The 20,120-nt window shown below is 47.6% G+C and overlaps 1 protein-coding gene across 1 annotated transcript in view; it reads left to right on the forward strand.

Annotated features, from left to right (window-relative positions):
• The first annotated feature begins 224 nt into the window (after positions 1-224).
• Positions 225-20,120, forward strand: part of CFAP206 (cilia and flagella associated protein 206) — a 473,657-nt gene continuing 453,761 nt past the window's right edge. Inside the window, exon 1 of the mRNA XM_086926596.1 lies at positions 225-331. The gene's annotated coding sequence lies outside the window, so the exon portion shown is untranslated. The remainder of the gene's footprint in view (positions 332-20,120) is intronic.

Genomic DNA, 20,120 nt, shown 5'->3' on the forward strand with positions numbered 1-20,120 from the left:
CCTTGACCCGCATAATTTTCCTGTCTTGCTGCATAATTTAGTCAAACTGTCCGCGTAATTCCAGTGATGGCACTATCTTTATAATGAAAAGCTATCAAATATAAAACCAAAGCACCGAAAAATAAAAATATACACCTCGTCCCCTTTAAATGGTGACAGATCGTTCAGAGTATTTTAGAAGGACTACGGGGCAGTCCTTCTTCTAATGTTTGCATTTATCCTCCGTGTTCTGTTTCCTTGGCGACCATGAGTAGACGCTCATTTTGAGCAGAGGCGACTACAGCACAGGCGAGAACAGTACAGCCAAGCGGAGTGCAGCGAAGCAGAGGATGTGAGTATAAACGATAAACAACTGGCATAGCTACAACCGCAACCTGTGACTGCAGTCTCACTATTGAAGGCATTGGTGACACAACGTCCCTCGTTTAATATTAACGATTGTCAAGCCGGTCATTCCTTAAGGATTTCATGTTCCGAAAGTCGCTAGATGGAGACTGCGCTTTAGACGCAGTGCCTCAATAGCGGCCATGTTGTAGTCAGGCGAAACGTCACTAGAAAGGCGATTTATCAATAAACACCTTGAGCCTATATCATTCTAAACCCAACACATCCAGCAAAGGCGTACCATGGAAATACTCAAAGAGGTTTTAGAATAACGAGTGCATTAATATGGAATTACAATAAATCGCTAGGGCTTGTCGTTTTAGTTCAAAACTATTGACCGACATGAAGCAGAGACTGGGTTAACATTTAGCTGTGTATCCATTCTTTGGCGATTGCACAGACTTAAAAAAGTCAAAGAGTATAAATGTTTACGTTTGTTTGACTTTAAAAAAAATCAGTCAATACTGTCTTCTTAGATTCTGGATCTGTGAGCGTCCTTAGGAGTTTTAGGTGATTCATTAAGCTAGTGTGAGGAGGGACTGGTGACTTAAACGCTGTGGGACCGATTTACTTACATTTTAGCTGGCAAGGTTTCAGTTTGCTTTTGTGACATTTGCAGGTGTTCAGGCAATTTATAAGTGACATTTACCTTGTTTTGTGTGACACTGAGTGACTCTTTATGAGTGACTCTTTATAGCTAATTCAAGACCGCTCTCTTTTTCCATAAATGCTTCTTGTACCCAGGCTTTCTCCTAACTCATAGATCGCAGTGGAGTCTAAGAACCCCTTTGACAATAGGTTTCGCAGATACTCTTTCCTTACAGAAACCAAAATATCTCAACATTTATGATGGTTGTAGTAGTGGCCAAAAATGACAAGTTTAAGCCAGTCGGTCATTGACGGGTAATCACGTTTGTTTTACGTAAGTTATAGGAATCTTTTGAAATAACTTGTGTAGGTAATTGGTTTATATACATTTGTGAACACAGCTTTGGGCTCAAAATTGTTTTTTTGTTCTTTCCATAGTGACCCCCGAGGAAGGGTCCATCTGTACCCGAAATGCATTGGGTTGATGTGAAATGCGTTAAATAATGAAATCTGCAAATATTTGAAAAATATGAGTTTGATGAGAAAAAATCATTAAAATAAAAAACATTGCATTGGAAGATGCTTCAGAAAAAAGTTTTTCATGGATTTTTCATTGAATAATGATGAACTGAGGAATAGGACCGCCTTGGGTCCAAGTAAAAGTGTGCACAACTCAAAACCGAGAGTAGTACTCCTGCCCTCACCTATGTTGAAGTTTAAGCCAGTGCCATAAGACCAAGAATATAACTCAACTGGCCTAAGAATGTCATTCAAAAATAATTCTTTGGAACGACAAAGGACAAAGAATATACCTAAAAACAAATGTACAGTGGGACATGATTAATTTTCACAGACATGTTTATTATTGGGGACCCGGGATGTCAGCGCTTCACAGCGCTGCAGTGCCCATTTTTCGGTCTTGCAGCCGACAGCGCATAGGGAGGGTTATTGATTACAATAAAGGGCTTTCAGCCAGCCCATCGCTTACCATATGTTGGCATCATTACCACTATTCTTTGGTGCCTCATCATAATTTGCCAGAGTGTGCCCTACAACAGTTCTTTCTTTGTCTCTGGTGCACGGACCAGGCACAGATTGACTAACTTTTATTAGTGGCCATCCGCTGCTTGTGCTGTGATTTGATGTACTATTTCTTTTTTACATTTTTATTATCACACACACTCGACCACACTCCACAGCATTGAAGCAGTTTACATGGTCAATAGTTACATTACAAGTTCACATAATTGTTTTTAGACACTAAGGAGGATAAGAGATTTACCAAGAGCCACAAGATGTTGAGCTGACGCAGAAACTTGAACTTGGTTCCCCATGTTCTGAAGTCTGCAGCTCTGGCCGTAATGCTCCAGGATCCTACTGCCCCCTTCCAACGACTCATTCTCCATTTTGTGTATGGAGAAGTGATGCTGGCTCCAGAGGGTTTTTTTGTTGCCCCGCCGGCTCTGCCCAATGCTGGAGTTGCCAAACAACAAGCCTGCTGCTAGATGTTGATTTCATGAACTTCACCAGGGTTGGATTGGGATCAAAAATAGGCCTGGGCACGCTAAAAAAATGGCTCACATTTGTGGATTGCATTTCAGCAAAACACTGCTTTGGGGAAGTATTATGAAAAGAAGGGGGAGGTCTCTGACAGAAGCATGTTTTGTTCAATTCACCTAGATAAAAAAAAAACACGGATTAGTTCACACTGGTGAACTACACCAGAATACAAGGGAGACCACATCATCTCAGGCACCCTACCCCCACTCAATCAGCAAATATTAATGGGCCGGCTGTCGGCCCAGCGAGAGAAAGGGACTGACCCCACCGCCCGTTGGTAAAAGGGAGATAATAGAGGCCCATCTGATTCCAAAACAGCCACTCATGCACCCACTGGGCTGCTGGCGACATCCAAACAGCGCAGATACTGCCCAAATCGGCCCCCAGGCTGCCCAAAAATGTGCCCACTGCTGGAACTCTGATTCAGGCCCCTCGGCCATTGCCTGTGTGCCCGCCTTACCCATCCGACCCTGACCTTCACCCCTTCTTTTGTCACTGCTTATCTTTCTCTTCCTTATTTATTCTCCCTTTTCTGCCTCTCGCTTTCTCTCGTTTACTGCGGGTCAAAGTGAGACGATGCAAAAGTTCCAAAAATAAGTGCGGATGCCCACTATCTGAAAACATTGAGCACTATCAGAACCTTCTTTGCACTACACACGTTTCCTCGATCATATGTGCACATTCACAAACTTTGTTTATCACAGTGTTTTGTGGCCCCTTCGCAGTTCTATGTATTTGGTTGAGATATTTTTGGGAGAATTCCTTCTGCCATGACACTCATTTCAATCCTAAGGACATAGCCTGGTACAACAGAGCAGTGGAGGTGATTGGAATGGTTTGGAACCACTTTTTATCCGAGCTCCAAGTGCATGTACTGGAGATAGACTTTCAGGCTTTGGAGGAACATCTGCATAGCTGCATTTATCCGTGGGAGTTGCGCATGTGATGCATGCTTATATAGGAATATAGTTGGTATGTGTGCAAGCAGTGCCTCTGCTGCCCATCTTTGTCTCTTATACCACACAATTCAACTCTAATCCACACAATGCCTTACAATTCCACTCAACACAAAGCCACTCCGTTTCGCTACAATCCAATCCAATCGATGCTGCACAATGCCACTCAATTCCACTCCACAGCACACAATGCCACACCTTTCAGCTCCAACTGTACACATTTCCATACAGTTTCACTCCACTACACACAATGCCCATCCACTACACTATAATCCCCACCACACAATTCCAGTCTCTACAATTCCACTCCATGACACAAAATGTCAGGCAATTCAACTCAACGGCACACGGTTTGAAACCGTTCCACCCCATGTCACATAATGAAACACGTTCCACTAATTCTACACAATTCACTCCAGTGCACTCCACACAGTGCCACACAATTTTGCATCACATAATTCCATGCCATGCTGCACAATGCCACATAATTACATTCCATGCCATACAATACCACAGAGTGGCACTCTAGTCCCCCCCGCCCCCTCGCACCCTCAGATTTTTGTTACTTTGGGTTTTAAAAATGCACCATTGGTGTTTATTTGACATCTCACTTCCAATAAAAACAAATGGAATTGTATGCTCAGCTGCAATAATTTTTTTACAATTGCATTAAGGGTGCAGTACCTTATGTGTCCAAATGAGGTCCCTTTACAATACATAGGGACACCTAGCGACAGCCTGTAGTACTGCACCCTTTCCTTGCTGTGTGGATTTTCTTTTATTACTTATGCTACTGCTGGAATATATTTTTACAAAACGAAGCATCTAACAAACATTATCATTTGCAATCCTGATAGCTCAAACTTTCACTAATACAAGACATATTGCATTGCAAATGCTTGTTTTTAGATGCAAAGCTATCACAAGGAGATACAGTCGGTGGGTGTGGGACAGCAGGTTGATGAGGAATGTGTCAGTCACTCAAGTTAAGTATGGATGACGTGGGCATAGCCAGGTGATGAGAAGGGGCGCAATTTATGGTTTTGGGTAATTGCCTCAAAAACATGAGGAAGAGATAGCTTGAGTCATCCAACTACCTCCATGAGCACACACACCCTGCCACACCACTGCACTCACACACACACACAGGGGTGACAGCAGCCAAAGTGGAAGCAGCTCTTATTGTGTCACTGGACCCCCTACCCCTACCATCGTATTGATGATACCTCTAGGGTCAGAGATACTTAAAGGTTTATGGGAAACCGTACATAAGATAGCCAGGCAGAGTTTGGTACAATAAGTTTGTCCACAAATCAGGCGGCACTGCTGCTTACGTGGCTTCTTGTCACATCACACAAAATGAGAATGTGTTTTATGGCCAGACTGGTGAACACTCTCGGCAAAGAGTTTCTCCCACTTTCCCATGCTCTCTAATAGCAACCTCAATCTCCCACTTGCTAACTCACTCACATACACGAGCTGCAGTAGCTGCTTCTGGATGACCTGGACACAAGAGGATGTCAGGGTTTCAAATGTAAACTATCACTAGGGCTGAGGGTGAAATTATGACCAGTAAGAGAATGAAGAGAGAAATATCAAAAACGTGCCGCTCTTGAGACGGGGGTAGCTTTCATGTTGGGGTGACTGTTCGTACTAATGACGTCTTGAACTGGACGCTGACATATAACATAGCGAAGGACATTTAAAAAGCACAGCTCAAGAACAAATACACACAGCTGGTGGTTCCCTTTAACTTATTATGGAATGGTTGGCTAGTGGAAGAGAATCATAACTTTTTAAAGCTCTTTTAACTCGCATATAGTCTCCCCACTCGCTCATAAATAAAACTTAATGAGATCAGTGAAAACAGCACAATCTCTGTGCAAGAGGCACTGGAGAAGGGACAGAATTGAGTAAGGGATGTGACGGCCCTGCCTAGAATGCACAGGAGGGACAGAGGCCCTTGGCAGGGCTGGACAGGCCTTTTATTCCACAGGGCATTTTCCTGTGGACTTCAGCCCCCTGAGGCCTGTTTTGAAAGCCCAGGACCACTCCTGATGCGTATGTCACTTTCCCAGCTCCCCGATGAACTGCATCAGGCTTGGGAGGCTTTAAGGAAGAGAAGGTGAGAAAGGTGGAAAAGAAAGTTTTCAGACAGGGTGAAGAAACAGAGTCGAGAATGGATGGATGGAAAGAGAGATAATCTGCGAGAAGAAGGAAGTGAGGCTAGTTTGAGCATTTTTGCCAGGACTGCTATTGGTTCCTGTTCCTGCCCTGGTCCTTAGCAGAGAGCTTTTGTGTGCGAGAGGAGAGCAGCTGTCTTCAAAGATCACACATGGTGTGCATCTAGACCCTCGCACGTAAATGTGTCGGATGGTGGTGAAACAAAATTGAGTTTGCAATTAGAATTCAACTTAATTCCACTTACATGTATCGCGCAATAAACAGACCACGCAGTGTCAGCGTAAAAGGCCATTTTATTAGACCAGAACTGCGTAATCTGTACATAACAGTAACATAAACATAATAATAACAACAAACCCCCACTCACACTCCCCTCTCATTCGTTTCCCTCGTTCCGTTTCATCATGAAGCCATAGAAGCTCCAACCATGCTTTATTCCTGCCCCTCAATCACTTGTCATCCAGCCCACTCCTTGCGTCCTGCCAGTCATGCTTCTCTCCGCCCTACGAACTCCCCCCCAAGGGATGGGTGTGCCCGCTCTTGACCCCCCTGTCCCTTCAAGTCCCGCCAACCAGTGAACCCCCTGTAGGGCGGTTCACTGCCCCACCCCCCTTCCAGGTCCGCCAGTCCGCCACACTCACGCCCGCATTCACTCCCTGCGACACCAGATAGCCTCATTCCACAACTTGCTCACCACATCTCTCATCTCCATCATGTAATACGCATTGCCCAGCTGGGACAAGTGCACCCCGTCGTCCCTGAAAACTAAAGCTCCTCCAGTCGAATCCCGCCATGTGCAATAAACTTAATGTCTTTGTCACCACAGTAAAGTCTCATCGCCCTATTGAGCTTCCTTCGTGCCTTTTCGATAGCCCCATGCTTCATAGCCCCTCTCCACACTTTCCTGGGGACCAACTCAGTCCAGGCTATGCAGGTCCCTGCCAGCCTCGTTTTCAACACCTCCAGGTCCCGTTGCATGAGTTGTAAAAGTGCCAATCCGGACAGCTGCACCAGGTCATTTTCCCCCAGATGAATGATCAACAAATCAGGACATCCCCTCTGTGGGATCATCTTCGCGAGCCAGGGCAGTAGTGCCCCCCATCGCATGCCACTTTTGCCCCACCATTGTACCTCGTGCAAGTGTCCTTTCAGTCCCAGGTTACGGCCGTAAACCTGCTGCTTCGCATATTTGGATGCCCAATGCACGAAGGAGTGCCCAACAATCCATGTCACCGTCTTACCGCCCGGTCCACCCACGCAACCTACAAAGAAAAAGATGTTAGAACAAGAACAACAACATGAATCAACCAACATCCTGCCTGGGACCACCCTACTTCCTCACATACCTCTCGCAACAGCGCGACTTCCATCGCCCAAGTCTCCTAATCCTATCCCAGGACCAACCCAACCTGGCCGCCGCTGTCGCAGCCCCGATCCGGAAAGAGTGGGTCCCGAAACCAGCCTCATCCATGCCCAACCGTCGCAAAGCCTTGCGCAACACCGCCAACAACTGGCCCGCCGTCACTCTCGCGCCAGACGCATGACAAAAAATCTCCCCACAAGTCACACTCACCGTCCCCAGGAAAGTACGCCGTTCCAACACTGGGCAAACTGCCCCGCCTGTCTCATTCAGCCATACCCACGTGCCCCTGCCCAACTGATCAGTCTTGGAGCACCGCAGCCAAATACCCAAGCGCCCCCCATCCACTCGAATCTCCTCAAACAACCTGCCAGCCCCTCTTCTCGTACCCAACAGCTCAGACACCCTAAATGCCCCGAAAAACATCCACACCATACACAAGCGAAAAAGGCCAACTTCAACCAGGTCGTAACAACATTCCGGCAACACCCCAACCAGCCGGACCAACAACTCAAACGTTACCGCTTCCCTCAGCCTGCCCCCCCCCACTTCCCCGCTCCCTGCCCCAGCCCCTCAACATCCTGCTCAGTATCACATCCTTGGTTGGGTCAAAACCCAGAAACAAAACACAGTAGAACGATATCCCTGCCAATTTAGCAGAAATTGTAGCCGCAGTCAAACCTCGATCCATACAATCCAACACATAACCTCTCAGCCCTTGTTCCACTGCCGATTCCACACCCACGACGCCATTCAACGTCCAGCCCATGAAAGTACTAAATTCAGACCATGCCAAACGATATGTCCTCCTTGTGGTCTCTGCCAGCGAACCTTCCGCCAGTCCAATCATCCTCACTCCCCCAAGGCCCAGATGCCGGCCGGCAGCTCGGTCTTGCATGTATCCGCTCCCGGTGCCAAGTGTCTAAACCGCTGCCACTGCGAACGAGACACAGCATCCGCAATGTCATTATTCGCTCCAGGGACATGCTTAGCCCGAAACACCACATTCAACCGCAGACACGCCAACATGAAACTCCGCAACAGCCGCAACACACTCAGGTCCCTTGCCCTCTGATGATTCACCAGCGCCACCACCGTCATGTTGTCCACATGGAAAAGCACAGACCTGTTCCGAAATTCCTCCCCCCACACCTCCAGTGCCACCAGCAAAGGGAAGAATTCCAAGAAGGCAATGCTCCTCCCTTGTTTGATCCAGGAGGCCGGCCAGCTCTCCGCACACCACCTGCCGTCCCAGAAAACACCAAACCCCGCTGACCCAGCCGCGTCAGAGTACATTTGGCATTGCCAGACCGCCCTCTCCTCGTCAAAATCCAGAGACACACCGTTGAAGTCCTGCAAGAAAGTAATCCATGTCCTCAAGTCCGTCCTCACTCCCATAGAAATCCTGACTCTGTGATGTGGAAGCACTGCCCCCGACATGGCCATGCCGAGCCGCCTGCAGAACGTCCGTCCTGCCCGCACTACCCTACACGCAAAGTTAAGGAAACCCAGAAGTTTCTGCACTGCCCGCAAAGGAATCCGCCTCTCCCCCACTGCCCAATCCAGACATGCCAGGATCTCCGCCACTTTGGCCGCAGGAAGGCGCGCCAGCCACTGCACCGAGTCCAGTTCGATCCCCAGGAAGGTGAGTCAACAGCTGGGACCAGCCGTCTTCTCAGGCGCCAGAGGCACCCCAAACTGAAAAGCCATCTCCTGGAATCGCGACAGGGCCCTGCCGCAATCCCCGGTATCCGACCTCCCTAGGAAGAGGAAATCATCCAAGTAGTGAGTGACCTCGCGGCACCCACTAACTCGCACCATGACCCACTGCAGAAAAGTGCTGAATAGCTCGAAAAGAGCGCTGGAGATGGCGCACCCCATGGGCAAAAACGTTGTCCACGTAGATGGCCCCTCAAACTGCATGCCTAAGAGTGGAAAATCCGCCGGGTGACTAGGCAGTAAACGGAAAGCAGACTTGATGTCGCACTTCGCCAATTCCGCTCCCGTCCCACACACCCTCACCAGACGTATCACATCGTCCACCGACGCGTAGAGCACTCTAGAATCTTCCTCCGCAATAAAGTCATTCACTGACTGGCCCTCCGGCCATGACAGATGGTGTATCATCCTGAACTCCCCCTCCTCTTTCTTCGGCACCACCCCCAATGGGGAGATGATCAGATCCTGCAAAGGCCAGTCAGTAAACGGGCCATCCACCCTTCCTTCCTCCACCTCCTTCTTCAACTTGGCAGACACTACACCCGGCAGTTCCTTGGCAGATCTCAAATTGTCGGCCCAACGGCGCTCCCTGGGACCTTGGTAGCCCACCCTAAAACCCTCAGTGAAACCCCAAAAAAAGCCGCGCCGCCGCCTCCTGATCCGGGTAGCACGAGAGCCACGGGGCCATCGCCTCCACCCTAACCGGTGTAGGCGCCCTTCGGTCCAGGGTGGCGTTCCTCCATTGCTCCGAGGGTGTGGTGAGCGTGAGGCACTGAGTAAGGGCATGTTTCCCGCCGCACTTCGAGCACTCGTGTTTGAATTTACAGGGATACCGGGAACAATACCCCTTATTGTAGCTCCAACAGGCCCCGTGGAATAACCCCAGGGCTTGGACTGTTGCCCCGATACAATGGTGCTGGGCACTGTTCCACCACCCGCCCCGCCTTGGGCGGGACGCGGCGGAAAAGACCGATATACAACCGGTAGGCCTCTGGCCGTGTGTGTGGACGCGGTGGAGTGCGAAGACGCCATCCACTGAACCCAGAGTTCCTGATCCACTTCCCCCTAACTCTTCTCGGGATTCGCGCTAACCCTGGCTCTAAACTCCTCATCATAGCTTAGCCAAGCAAAACCCCCGAACTGCATCTGAGCCTTGCGAATGATGTCCATGTATTTGAAAAGCGCAATCGCCCTGTCCAAATACTTCTGGCAGTAAACACTGGCATAAATCAAGAACGCTGACGTCCAGTTCTCCATCGTCACCGGCACCCTAGGGCGCCTCATCAGCTCCCACTCTTCCTCCTTAGACCCCTCCTTAGCCTGTACCTCCCTGTGGAGCAACTTAAAGACATCCACAAACTCATGCTTCCAGATCCGATCCTTGAGTTTCTCCGAGAGATGCGAACCCAATGGCATCGCCAGCCCCATATATGGCAGCTTCTTAGGCACCTTGTCACCCTTCTACTCTTTACCGTCCCCTTTGTCCGTCTGCACCCCCAAAGTCACCGACTTACCATCCACCTTCTTACCATCCTCGGGTGGACCGCCCGATGGCTTCTCCGCCTCCCGCACCGAACCATCACCCACCACCCACCGACCTGCAAGTCCTCTTCCGCCCCCCCCCCCCCGGGGAACATCCTCCCAGGCCGACCACCAGGCACCCTCACCTGTGAGTGCCGAGCTCAGCTCCCGGGGCCTTCCTCTTGCCGCTGGCACCTGGATCGCCGCCGTCCCGGCCTTGGACTTCGTCACGGCCATGGCCTGTAAAAGACCAAGGTCGCCGCTGTCCGCAGCGCCCCCTATGCCTTCCAAATCATCCCGCACCTCCCCGTCCTCCAGCTCATCACTCTCCGCACCATAATCCAACTCAAGCACCGGTTCCAGATCCACACGCAAATTGTCCACCTCCTTCACAGCTCTCTTCACACCTTTCTGCACACCTCCCCGCACACGCACGCCAGTCTCCACACGTGCCGCAGGAGCTCGAGCCCTCGGTGGAGGGACAGCCGCCGCGGACTGCCCTACTGCTTCTGTCCTGCGTCTTGGAGCCGTCTTGCGCCCCGCCAGGCACCCCCGGGCTCTGCCGACAGCCGCCGGCTTGGATCCCCTCCCACCCCTCAGGTCGCTCCAACCTGAGCGGGCCCCAGCACCATCGGGCCTCAAAGCCGTCATGGCCGTCCCTACTCCTGCCATGCTCCCCTTGGGGGGTGGTCCTGCACTGACTTCCTGGCCCTGACTCTCCTTAGCTCTTCCTCCAACTCCGCTTCCCTTTCCTCCTCAGAGGTCGGGGTGGGAGGGCCCTCAACCTCATGGCCCCACACAGCACCCACCCTGGCTCTGGTCTCCTCGGCCCACCTGACCTCCTGAATCTGCGCCAAGTTACTCTCACCCCGGGCCCTGTCCTCCCAGGAGGAGGCGCCCCAGATCTGGGGGGGGGGGGAGGGGGCAGGCAGTAGCCAAAGAATTCAGCCCCCGGGGGGAAGAAACCCACCTGCGGCAAACCAGGAACCCAACTAGGCCCCCCTCCCACGGGAACCAGGGCGGAAGGCCCACCCGGCCCCCCAGGTCCCCCACCGCCGCCTGCCTCGCCGGGGCAGGGGTGCCTGCCCTGGAGCTAGTAGACAGGTCGATGGGGGCCTCCTCTTCCTGCCCTCCGTCCTCCCTCGTAGTGTCCCCAGTCAAGCCAGCCCCAGGGGCGGTGAGAGCGGCCTGCCCGTCGAACTCTGTGATCACATGCCCACCCGGGGCTCCCTCCGACTCCAAAGCAGGCCCAGAAAGGCTGTCTGCCTGCCCCTCCCCCTGCACTGCACCGGCCGGCACCTGCACAGGCCCCAGGAGTTGGGGCACGGGGGGCGCGGTCCTCACAGTAGCCCCCGTGGCCCCAGGCAAAAACTCGATCGGAGGGAAGGCCCGCGGGGGCAGGCTCTTGCGTTTCCCGCCCCTCACCGGGTCCCTGGGCGCTCCACCCCCCTCCGATCACTGCCATGCCCTGTCGCGTCAGGCTCGTCCTCTTGACAGGCCACGACCGCAGCCTTAACCCCGGCCGAGGCAGCGCGCGTGCCCCTGGTGGCCCCCACCCACGCCTGTCCTAACACCCCCGGCTGGAGAAGATCCTCCCGCCCGGCCCTCGCGAGCAGTAACAAGGCCTCCCGGACCTCCTCTGAAGACACCCCCAACATCGTGCCAAATGCCACGCTTCAGGCGGAAAAACTGAACCGGTTGCCGTGTAAACAGCCCCCGACGCCGATCAGACTGACCCAAAAACCTACAGACTACGCTAAACAACTAGGAAACCAGCTCTAAACTAACCTCCCTTTTCTGTTCCCTCCCGATGGTGCCAGGCGCAGGAAGAGGAAGTTCCCTTCCTCCCTTGCGCCTAAATACCCACCCCCTAACTCCTCCCCTTCCCCTACCTGGCCTATCAATGCGCGAATGACCCCGGGGGAAGACTAGTCTGCGACTGTGCTTCCCCCGGGGCCCGGCACAGTTAAAGGTATTGCGGGCAGGAGAAGCTTTCTTTTGGGAATGCTGGAAGGCAGGGTGCAAAGTTGGTTTCACACTGCGACTGAGAACAATTATTATCAACACTATGTACAATTACATCCGCAGCAGGCCTCACAAGTACCGAGTTCATTAACGCATTCATAAAATAGCCATCTCTTAATGGGTGCAAGCATAAATGTGCGAGTCTTGAGGGTCCAAAGCCCTAGCACTGAATACCAACATGCAGGTTTGTTTGTGTTATTGTGATGTTTGTGTGCAGCCCGCAGCAATCTTTTCACTCCATCGTGACCACCATCTTCCCAGTGTACTGCATTGAGGACGCACGTGCTTCAAAGGTACAGAGGGGGTGACAAATAGAAATATTTTGGTTAAGGCTGCTATGGAAGTGGTTGAAGGAACTTGATGGTAGATTTACAGGTGTTTCAGGGCATTCCTTTCGTAGGTGTGTGAAACCCAATGGTTACATTCCTTGTTTGATTCTAGTTGCATTATGAAACTGCTATTAAACGTCATTGCGTTTTTTTTTCTATCAGTAAGGATTTAAAATGTGTTCTGTCAGATTTCTGCAGTTCTTTTCACTTTTAGGTGTGGACAAACCCATATAATATCTGCTTCATCTGGAAGCCATGTTTTAAATAATGCACTGGAGTTGTTTACACCATAGTATTTTTGCGTGGTAAAGACAGTAATATAGTATTAAAAATTCAAACGTGCATTTTTGCTTTGTCCAGAAATGTTTAGCAAGAAACATTTGTTACTGCGAGGAAAAGTGTTCTTTTTCGAATGGGTAATCCATGTTAACCCCTTGCATGCTCCCGTCGGCCATGCCGTTGGCCAACGGCCGACAGAGCCCCGCCCACCCTTTAGAACGCCCACACTGCGGAGGAAAAACCGCAGCGGTTAAGGCTTTAATCAGTTTTCCCAGTTCCTACTCCATGTCAAACAAACAGTGTTGTGAGGGTGGAGTACCATAAGCTGTTACTTGGTGTCCCTTGTGGCCTTTTTTGGCCACATATGGTACCTCACTCTGCAGCATGGCTAGGCAAAGATTATAGTGCAGCGGTAAGAGCTGCCGACTGATGAGCTGGAGATCCGTGTTCATGCCTGGTGTCGACTCAACGTCCTGTGATTATGGGCTGATTGTTTAATTCCCCCCAGAACCCGTGGCTAGGTGCTCTATATGAATAATAAAATTGTTAAATGTAAACTAACATTAAAATTCAATTTACGATCTCAGGCAGCTAAGGAATATTATACAAAGGGAACTGCACTGCAAATTTTTATGTAAAGTAACTAAAAAAACGAGCTAAACAGCAGTGGCCTTGGGGAGGTGGTGGGGGCCGGCACGGGGAGCAGTGCTGGGGGAGGCACGGGGAGATTAAGGGGCATGAAGGAACCAAAGCAGTGTTGTGGGAGTGGTGAGGGGGGCGGAAGGGGGAGATATAGGGATGGCAAGCAAATGAAGCAGCCAAAGTTTCATTGCACAGGTAAACAGTTAACGAGCAAAGAGGCAGGCCAACCAAAAGAAGAGTTCTCTCTAAGTATAAATAACCTGAACAGTAAGGATGCATGTAAGAAGGGCAGTCCTCATGGGAGTATACAACATTCCAAAAGAAGGGACTACGAAGTGTATTCACTAAAAAAAGCCAGCATTTTTAAAGGACAGCAACAGGAACTAATGAAAAAGTTTGGCGTTTTTTTCAAGGACATATCCTAGATACAGCATATCTCGAAGAGACAGCGCAAGCGCTGCTTCGGCGAGACCTAACCATAGCATGCAAGATGCTACATTGCACCTACTCTGCTACTCGCGTGTCACGAAGTGACACAAAGCCACCACCCCCCTACCTGAACATTCACAAGCAGCCTCAAGTACTGGTCAGCAGAGAAAACAAGCTATCAGTTGGTTGATAAAGCCATGCTTTGCTCCCAATTGGATAGGACTGGACCACTTTTAAACATGTCCCCAGATCTAGCAGTCAGCAAATATATGGATTGGCTTAATGAGGCAATTAGGGCCACAGTACCCACAGGTAAAATTTCAGGTAACCGTAACCTACCACCTTCCTCCCACCCCAAATGCATCAAGATGAAATATGGCTTGGCGTGGTGTTATGTCCAACAACTTCAAAGAGCACCAGCCACCATTGGTGACCAGATGTGTAGGGAGCAGAAAGCACAGTGTATGAACAAAGAGATTTATGTGTGGACAGAGTGGGCAGCAGCGAAGATATGGCAATAAAATTAACTCAATTGTTATAAATGGATACAATTGTTTACATTTTGCATGTGAGTAACCATGTCACACTACTGTACTTCGTGCAATTACCTACAATTCATAATGAAAATGTGTTAATGTGACCCATGCTCCACCAATAAGTTTGTGAACCCGGTTCCCATGTTTGGACTCTGCTTGTGATAATAGCTAGAGGAATTTAGAATTGTGGCTGTGCTATTACTCTGACTCCTTCTAATATTTTTTTTTTTTAAGTTCAAGTTTATTGAAACCAAGCAAAATAGGAGAATATAACAGTGCATCCAAAGGGTAGAAAACAATATATGTAGAAACAACTGGGCATAAAGCAAATATATAGTAAAATGGAATCAATAAACACTTATTCTAAGTCAAAGAAAAAAGACAAGTTCAAAAAACAGAAGCAAGGTATACATTGTATGCATAAAAGCTATATCAAGTGAAAATAAAGTAAAAGCAATAAAATACATCTGGCAAAGGTACAAAAGAAAGGATCTTGAAAAAGACGACAAGTGGAAAATTCAAGGAGGTTTGCGGACTTCATCAGAGCCAGCGACGGGATTTGTAATGGCGCTGGAACTGGAAGGGGAACAAGTGGATAAGTATGTGGTAAGAGGAATCCACAATAAATCTCTCTTAACAGGGAAATGGGGGTAACATAGTTGGTATCAAGCCTATGGTTAAAGCAAATCGCATTCCACCAAGCGGAGTTAGTGACGTTTGAGGAATCCTTCCAATTGGAGGTAATCAGGTGAAGGGCAACTGCTAAAAATAAATCTAGTAGTTTAAAGTGAGAAGGGTGTTAAGGAAGATTTGGGGACAAGGAACCTAATAGGATATTAGAAGGGGAAAAGGGGAGTTGTATAGTAAAAATAGTATTTATACGGGACCAAACTGAGTGCCAAAAAGTGGTGATATTGGGACAGTGAAATAACATATGAGGCAAATCCGCATGAATACAAGGGCAGGACCAGCAGGTAGGGGAAAGGTCAGAAGAGAAGGAAGCCAGTTTAACCGGAGAAAGCAGCAGTCGCTGATATACATAATATAACGTTTGAGTGGTGTTGGCAGCTCTGGAAGTTTTGTGAATTTTTAACCACAATTTATCCCATAGAGAGATAGGCCAAGATACTGATAAGTCTTGTACCCAAGCCAATTCAGTCTTTGTTTTAAGACACGTAGGAGATTTTAACAAAGAATTATAAATGCAAGATGCCGAAGGAGAGGAATACAATAGCGAGGAGAGAGTATCACAGAGGGGAGGCAGATCATGGGAGGGAGGAAGAGATTGAAGGTGAAGTAGAAGAGCAGGACGCAAAAGATCATATTGTTTCCGTGCAGAATTAGAAAGATGAAATTGAGACTGGAGATCAGAAAAGGTTAGGGGAGCATCATTATGAAGGAGTTGGGAGAGCCACATCAGTCCTCTGGATTTCCAAGAATTCCAGAAAAAGGAACGATTCTTGATTCGAAGAAATTTATTGTGCCAAATAGATTGTTGATGGAGAGAAGCACGGGAGGGATACGAGGAGGATAATAATGGAGCCAAAAGATGAAGAGAATGAGCAACGATGGGAGAACGTAAGAGGGATGTTGTAGCAGAAAAAGTCAGAAACTCAGGGAAAGTCAAAAGGTGAGATCAGAGATTTTTCGAAAGATAACCAGACTGGAGGATAAGTAGGAAGATCAGTAGACAACCAATGAGAGGCTTGTTTAAGAATAAAGGAATAGTGATAAGATTTGAAATCAGGGAACTTAAGACCACCATTAGATTTATCTTTTTTAAGCGAGGATAAGGCAATGTGGGAGGGCTTGTTCTTCCAAATAAAACTTTTAAAATAATATGAAGGTATCCGAACAGGGATCATAGATAGAGAGTATAAAATAATAGGGGCCAGCATCATTTTAATGGAGTCTAATCTCCACCACCAGGAAAGGAAAAGAGGATGCCACCTGGAGATAGTAGGGGAAAACCATAAGCCTAAATACTTTACTTTGGTTGGTTGCCAGGAGAAGCCAGTTTGGCCAAAATAATGTTTGAGACATAAAATATTAAGAGGCAGAACTTCGCATTTATCCCGATTAAGGCGATAACCCGAAACTAAAGAGAAAGCATCAACCTGGCGGAGAAAAGAAGGGATGGAAGATTCAGGGTTAGAGCAATACAAAAGAATGTCATCTGCATATACAGATAATTTAACCTGATTGGGGCCAGGGTTGTAACCAGTAATTTGGGAGTCTTGACGTATTCTAGTGATAAAATGTTCAAGGGCTGCAATAAACAAAAGGGGAGATAAAGGACAGCCCTGACAAACTCCTCTAGAAAGAGAAAAATAATCAGAAATTTCCCATTAGCAAAAATGGATGCTTTAGGACCGGAGTACAAGAGAGAAATAAGGGAAATTAGCTTGGGGGGAAACCGATCCAGGTAAGAGCGTGAAACATAAAATCCCAACGAATCCTATCAAATGCCTTCTCGGCATCCAGGGTTATAGCCGCGAGAGGAGAGTTAAAAGAAGAAGCCTTGCTGAGAATATTAAAGAAACCCAGAGAGTTATCAGAAGAAAGACGCCCTTTGACGAATCCCGATTGCTCATGGCCAATGAGTTCAGGAAGAAAAGGGTCAATATGCAAAGCTACCAATTTGGCAAAGATTGTATAATCAGTATTTACAAGGGAAATGGGGCGGTAATTTTTGCAGAAAGCAGGGTCTTTACCTTCTTTAAGGATAAGACATATCATCGCTTCTTGAAATGTACCTTGAGAGAGACCATTAGCAATAAAGGAATTAAAGAGGAGGAGCATATGGGGAAGGAGAATTTTTGAAAAGTGTTGATAGAACTCAATGGTGAAACCATCCGGGCCAGGGGCTTTACCATGTTTCAGGACCGAGACTGCGTGAGAAATTTCTGCCAAAGTTACATTTGCTTCAAGAGAGTGAAAGTCAACATGAGAAGATGGGGGAGGGACGAGTGATTGAAAATAAGAAGACAGATCCGATGAATGTGGAATAGATTCAGGAGTATAGAGTTGTTTATAGAAGGTAACAAACTCCTGCAAGATGTCGGCATCTTTGAAATGAGATGCACCAGAAGAATCAGTGATGGAAGTAATTCGGGTCCTGTCTTGTCTTACTTTCAAATAATTAGCCAAAAGTTTCCCCATTTTGTTTTGACCTCCGTAATAGCGGGCACTACTTTTTAAGAGATAGGAAGACGCAGCATCAGTAGACATTTTATTGAAAGCGATCTTGGCAGTGAGAAGGTCCTTTAGAGATGAGTCCGTGGGAGAGTGATAGTAGGAGTACTCAAATTTTTTAATCTTGGCAAGAAGAAAGCTTATTTTCTTTTGAGAAACATAGTTAATGATAAAGCCCTTAGCAGCAGCTTTGAATGAGTCCCAAATCATGATTGGAGAAGTTTCGGGAATAGAATTAATGTGAAAGAAATCATCTGCGAAAGAACTGAATTGGCCTGAGAATTTGGGATCAGTGAGAAGGGAGTTATTAAAACGCCATCTTCCAGAAGGAGGAGAGAAAGGGATCAGATCAAAATCAACTATTACAGGGGCATGATCGGATATCAGGATGGAACCTATGTCTGAGGAAAGAACATGTTGGGTTAGGGACTTACTGAGAAACAGATAATCAATACGGGATTGAGTTTTGTGAGGAGGAGAGAAGTAGCTATATTCCCGGAGATCGGGATGGCAGAGTCTCCAAATGTCAGTCAGGGAACTTCGTCTAATGGTAGAAGTGAATTGGTTGTGCATTTTAGATGCAACAAATTTAACAGGGGAGTGTCTGTTGAGGATGGGGTCATGGACTTGATTGCAATCGCCACCAAAAATAATATAATTGTCATGTAGAGAAAGTAGCTTATCTGAAATATAAGGCCAGAAGGTATTATTAACAGAGACAGGAGCATATACATTAAATATAACAATAGGAACATTGTCAACAGTTAATTTGATGATCACCCATCGACCATCAGAATCTATTTCTTGATGAGTAACAGAGACCTTAAACTTTGTGTGAACTAGAATAGCAATGCCATTCTTTTTCCCTGAAGCAGGAGAGGAAAAAACATGACCAACCCAAAGACGTTGCAATTTAGCAGCTTCAACATCGGAAAGGTGAGTCTCTTGTAACATGACAATGTCAGATTTCAGTCTAGCCAAATGCGAAAGCACTCGTTTCCTTTTAATGGGATTATTCAATCCTTTTTAACATTCCATGAAATAACTCGGAATGTAACTCATGAAAAACAACCATGCTAGAGAAAGAAGCATACAATGCAATAAACGAGCATGAAACCAAATTATGCAATAACCTGGAAAAAAATTAATCTGAGAGAAGAAAGAAGGAAATGGAAACGGAGATGAGAAGAAATGAGAACAGAAGGGAGAAAAGGGAGAGGGAGAGGAGGCATCAGAAGAGGAAAATAGAAGAAAAAAAAGAATAAAGGAAAAAGAGGGAAAGGAAAAGGAGAAACCGTGTGAGAGGAGGACAAAATGATAGAAAAAGAGTACAAGCAAGAGATAGGGAAAAATGTAAAGAGTACATCTTACATAGAAACAACCAAAGGAAAACAAGAGAGAAGAACACACCCTCAAAGAAAGTATCCAAGGATACGAGGGAAGGGGAAGAGCCAGACAGGATGGATGGCACAACCGGGAACGGGCAAGACGGAGGACCAGGAGGCACCACATCAAGGAAGGGAAAAATCTGTGGGAGAAAATATAAACACAATATGAAAACTCAAAGTCAAACAAGAACGATGCAGGGAGAGTTAGAACATATAATAGTCAACCAAAGTCAAACAAGAACGATACAGGGAGAGTTAGAATATATAATATTCAACCAACAAGACTTGGAATACTGCGACAACAATCAAAAATGGGAACATATAAAAGGGAATCAGCCAACACTGGAGGAGGAAGCATCCATGGATTCGGTATTATGATCATTTATGAAACTCTGGAGACGTAGCGGGTCTTCGTAAGTAGTGGTCCTGTTGTTAAAAGTAACCTTAAAAAGGCAGGGGTGGAAAAGACCATACTGAGCGCCCATTGCACGAAGAGCAGGTCTCAAGTTGAGAAAGGCCTTCCTCCTGTTCGCAGTGGCCTTGGCGTAGTCCTGGGCGAAGAATAAAGTGGATCCAGACCAAGTAACACGTTGAGAGGATTTGGCAGCAGAAAGAACCTTCCATAAATCCGTGTACTCCAAGAAATACAGGATTACCCCTCGAGGTTTCGGTGAGGGAGCAGTAGATGAAGCTTGACGACCCAATCTATGCACTCTCTGGATGTTAAGAACAGTGCCCTCTGGCATACGAAGAACTCTGGGAATAAAGGATTTAAAGAATGTAAGTGGGTCAGACCCCTCCTGTCCCTCCTCAAGGCCGTAAATACGGAGATTATTACGCCTATTACGATTTTCCAACTCCTCCACGTGACGTTGAAGCAGAGAAACTTGAGCTTGGAGAGGGGAAATTTTAGTGCAAGTGTCCGTGATGGAAGATATGGACTGTTCAACTGCCGTAACTCTGTTATCCAGTTGAGACCAAGTGTCAGTGAGAACTTGCAGTTTAGCATTGGTATCTTCCAATTT

Source organism: Lissotriton vulgaris, chromosome 6, assembly GCF_964263255.1.
Source record: "Lissotriton vulgaris chromosome 6, aLisVul1.2, whole genome shotgun sequence".
Taxonomy (NCBI): domain Eukaryota; kingdom Metazoa; phylum Chordata; class Amphibia; order Caudata; family Salamandridae; genus Lissotriton; species Lissotriton vulgaris.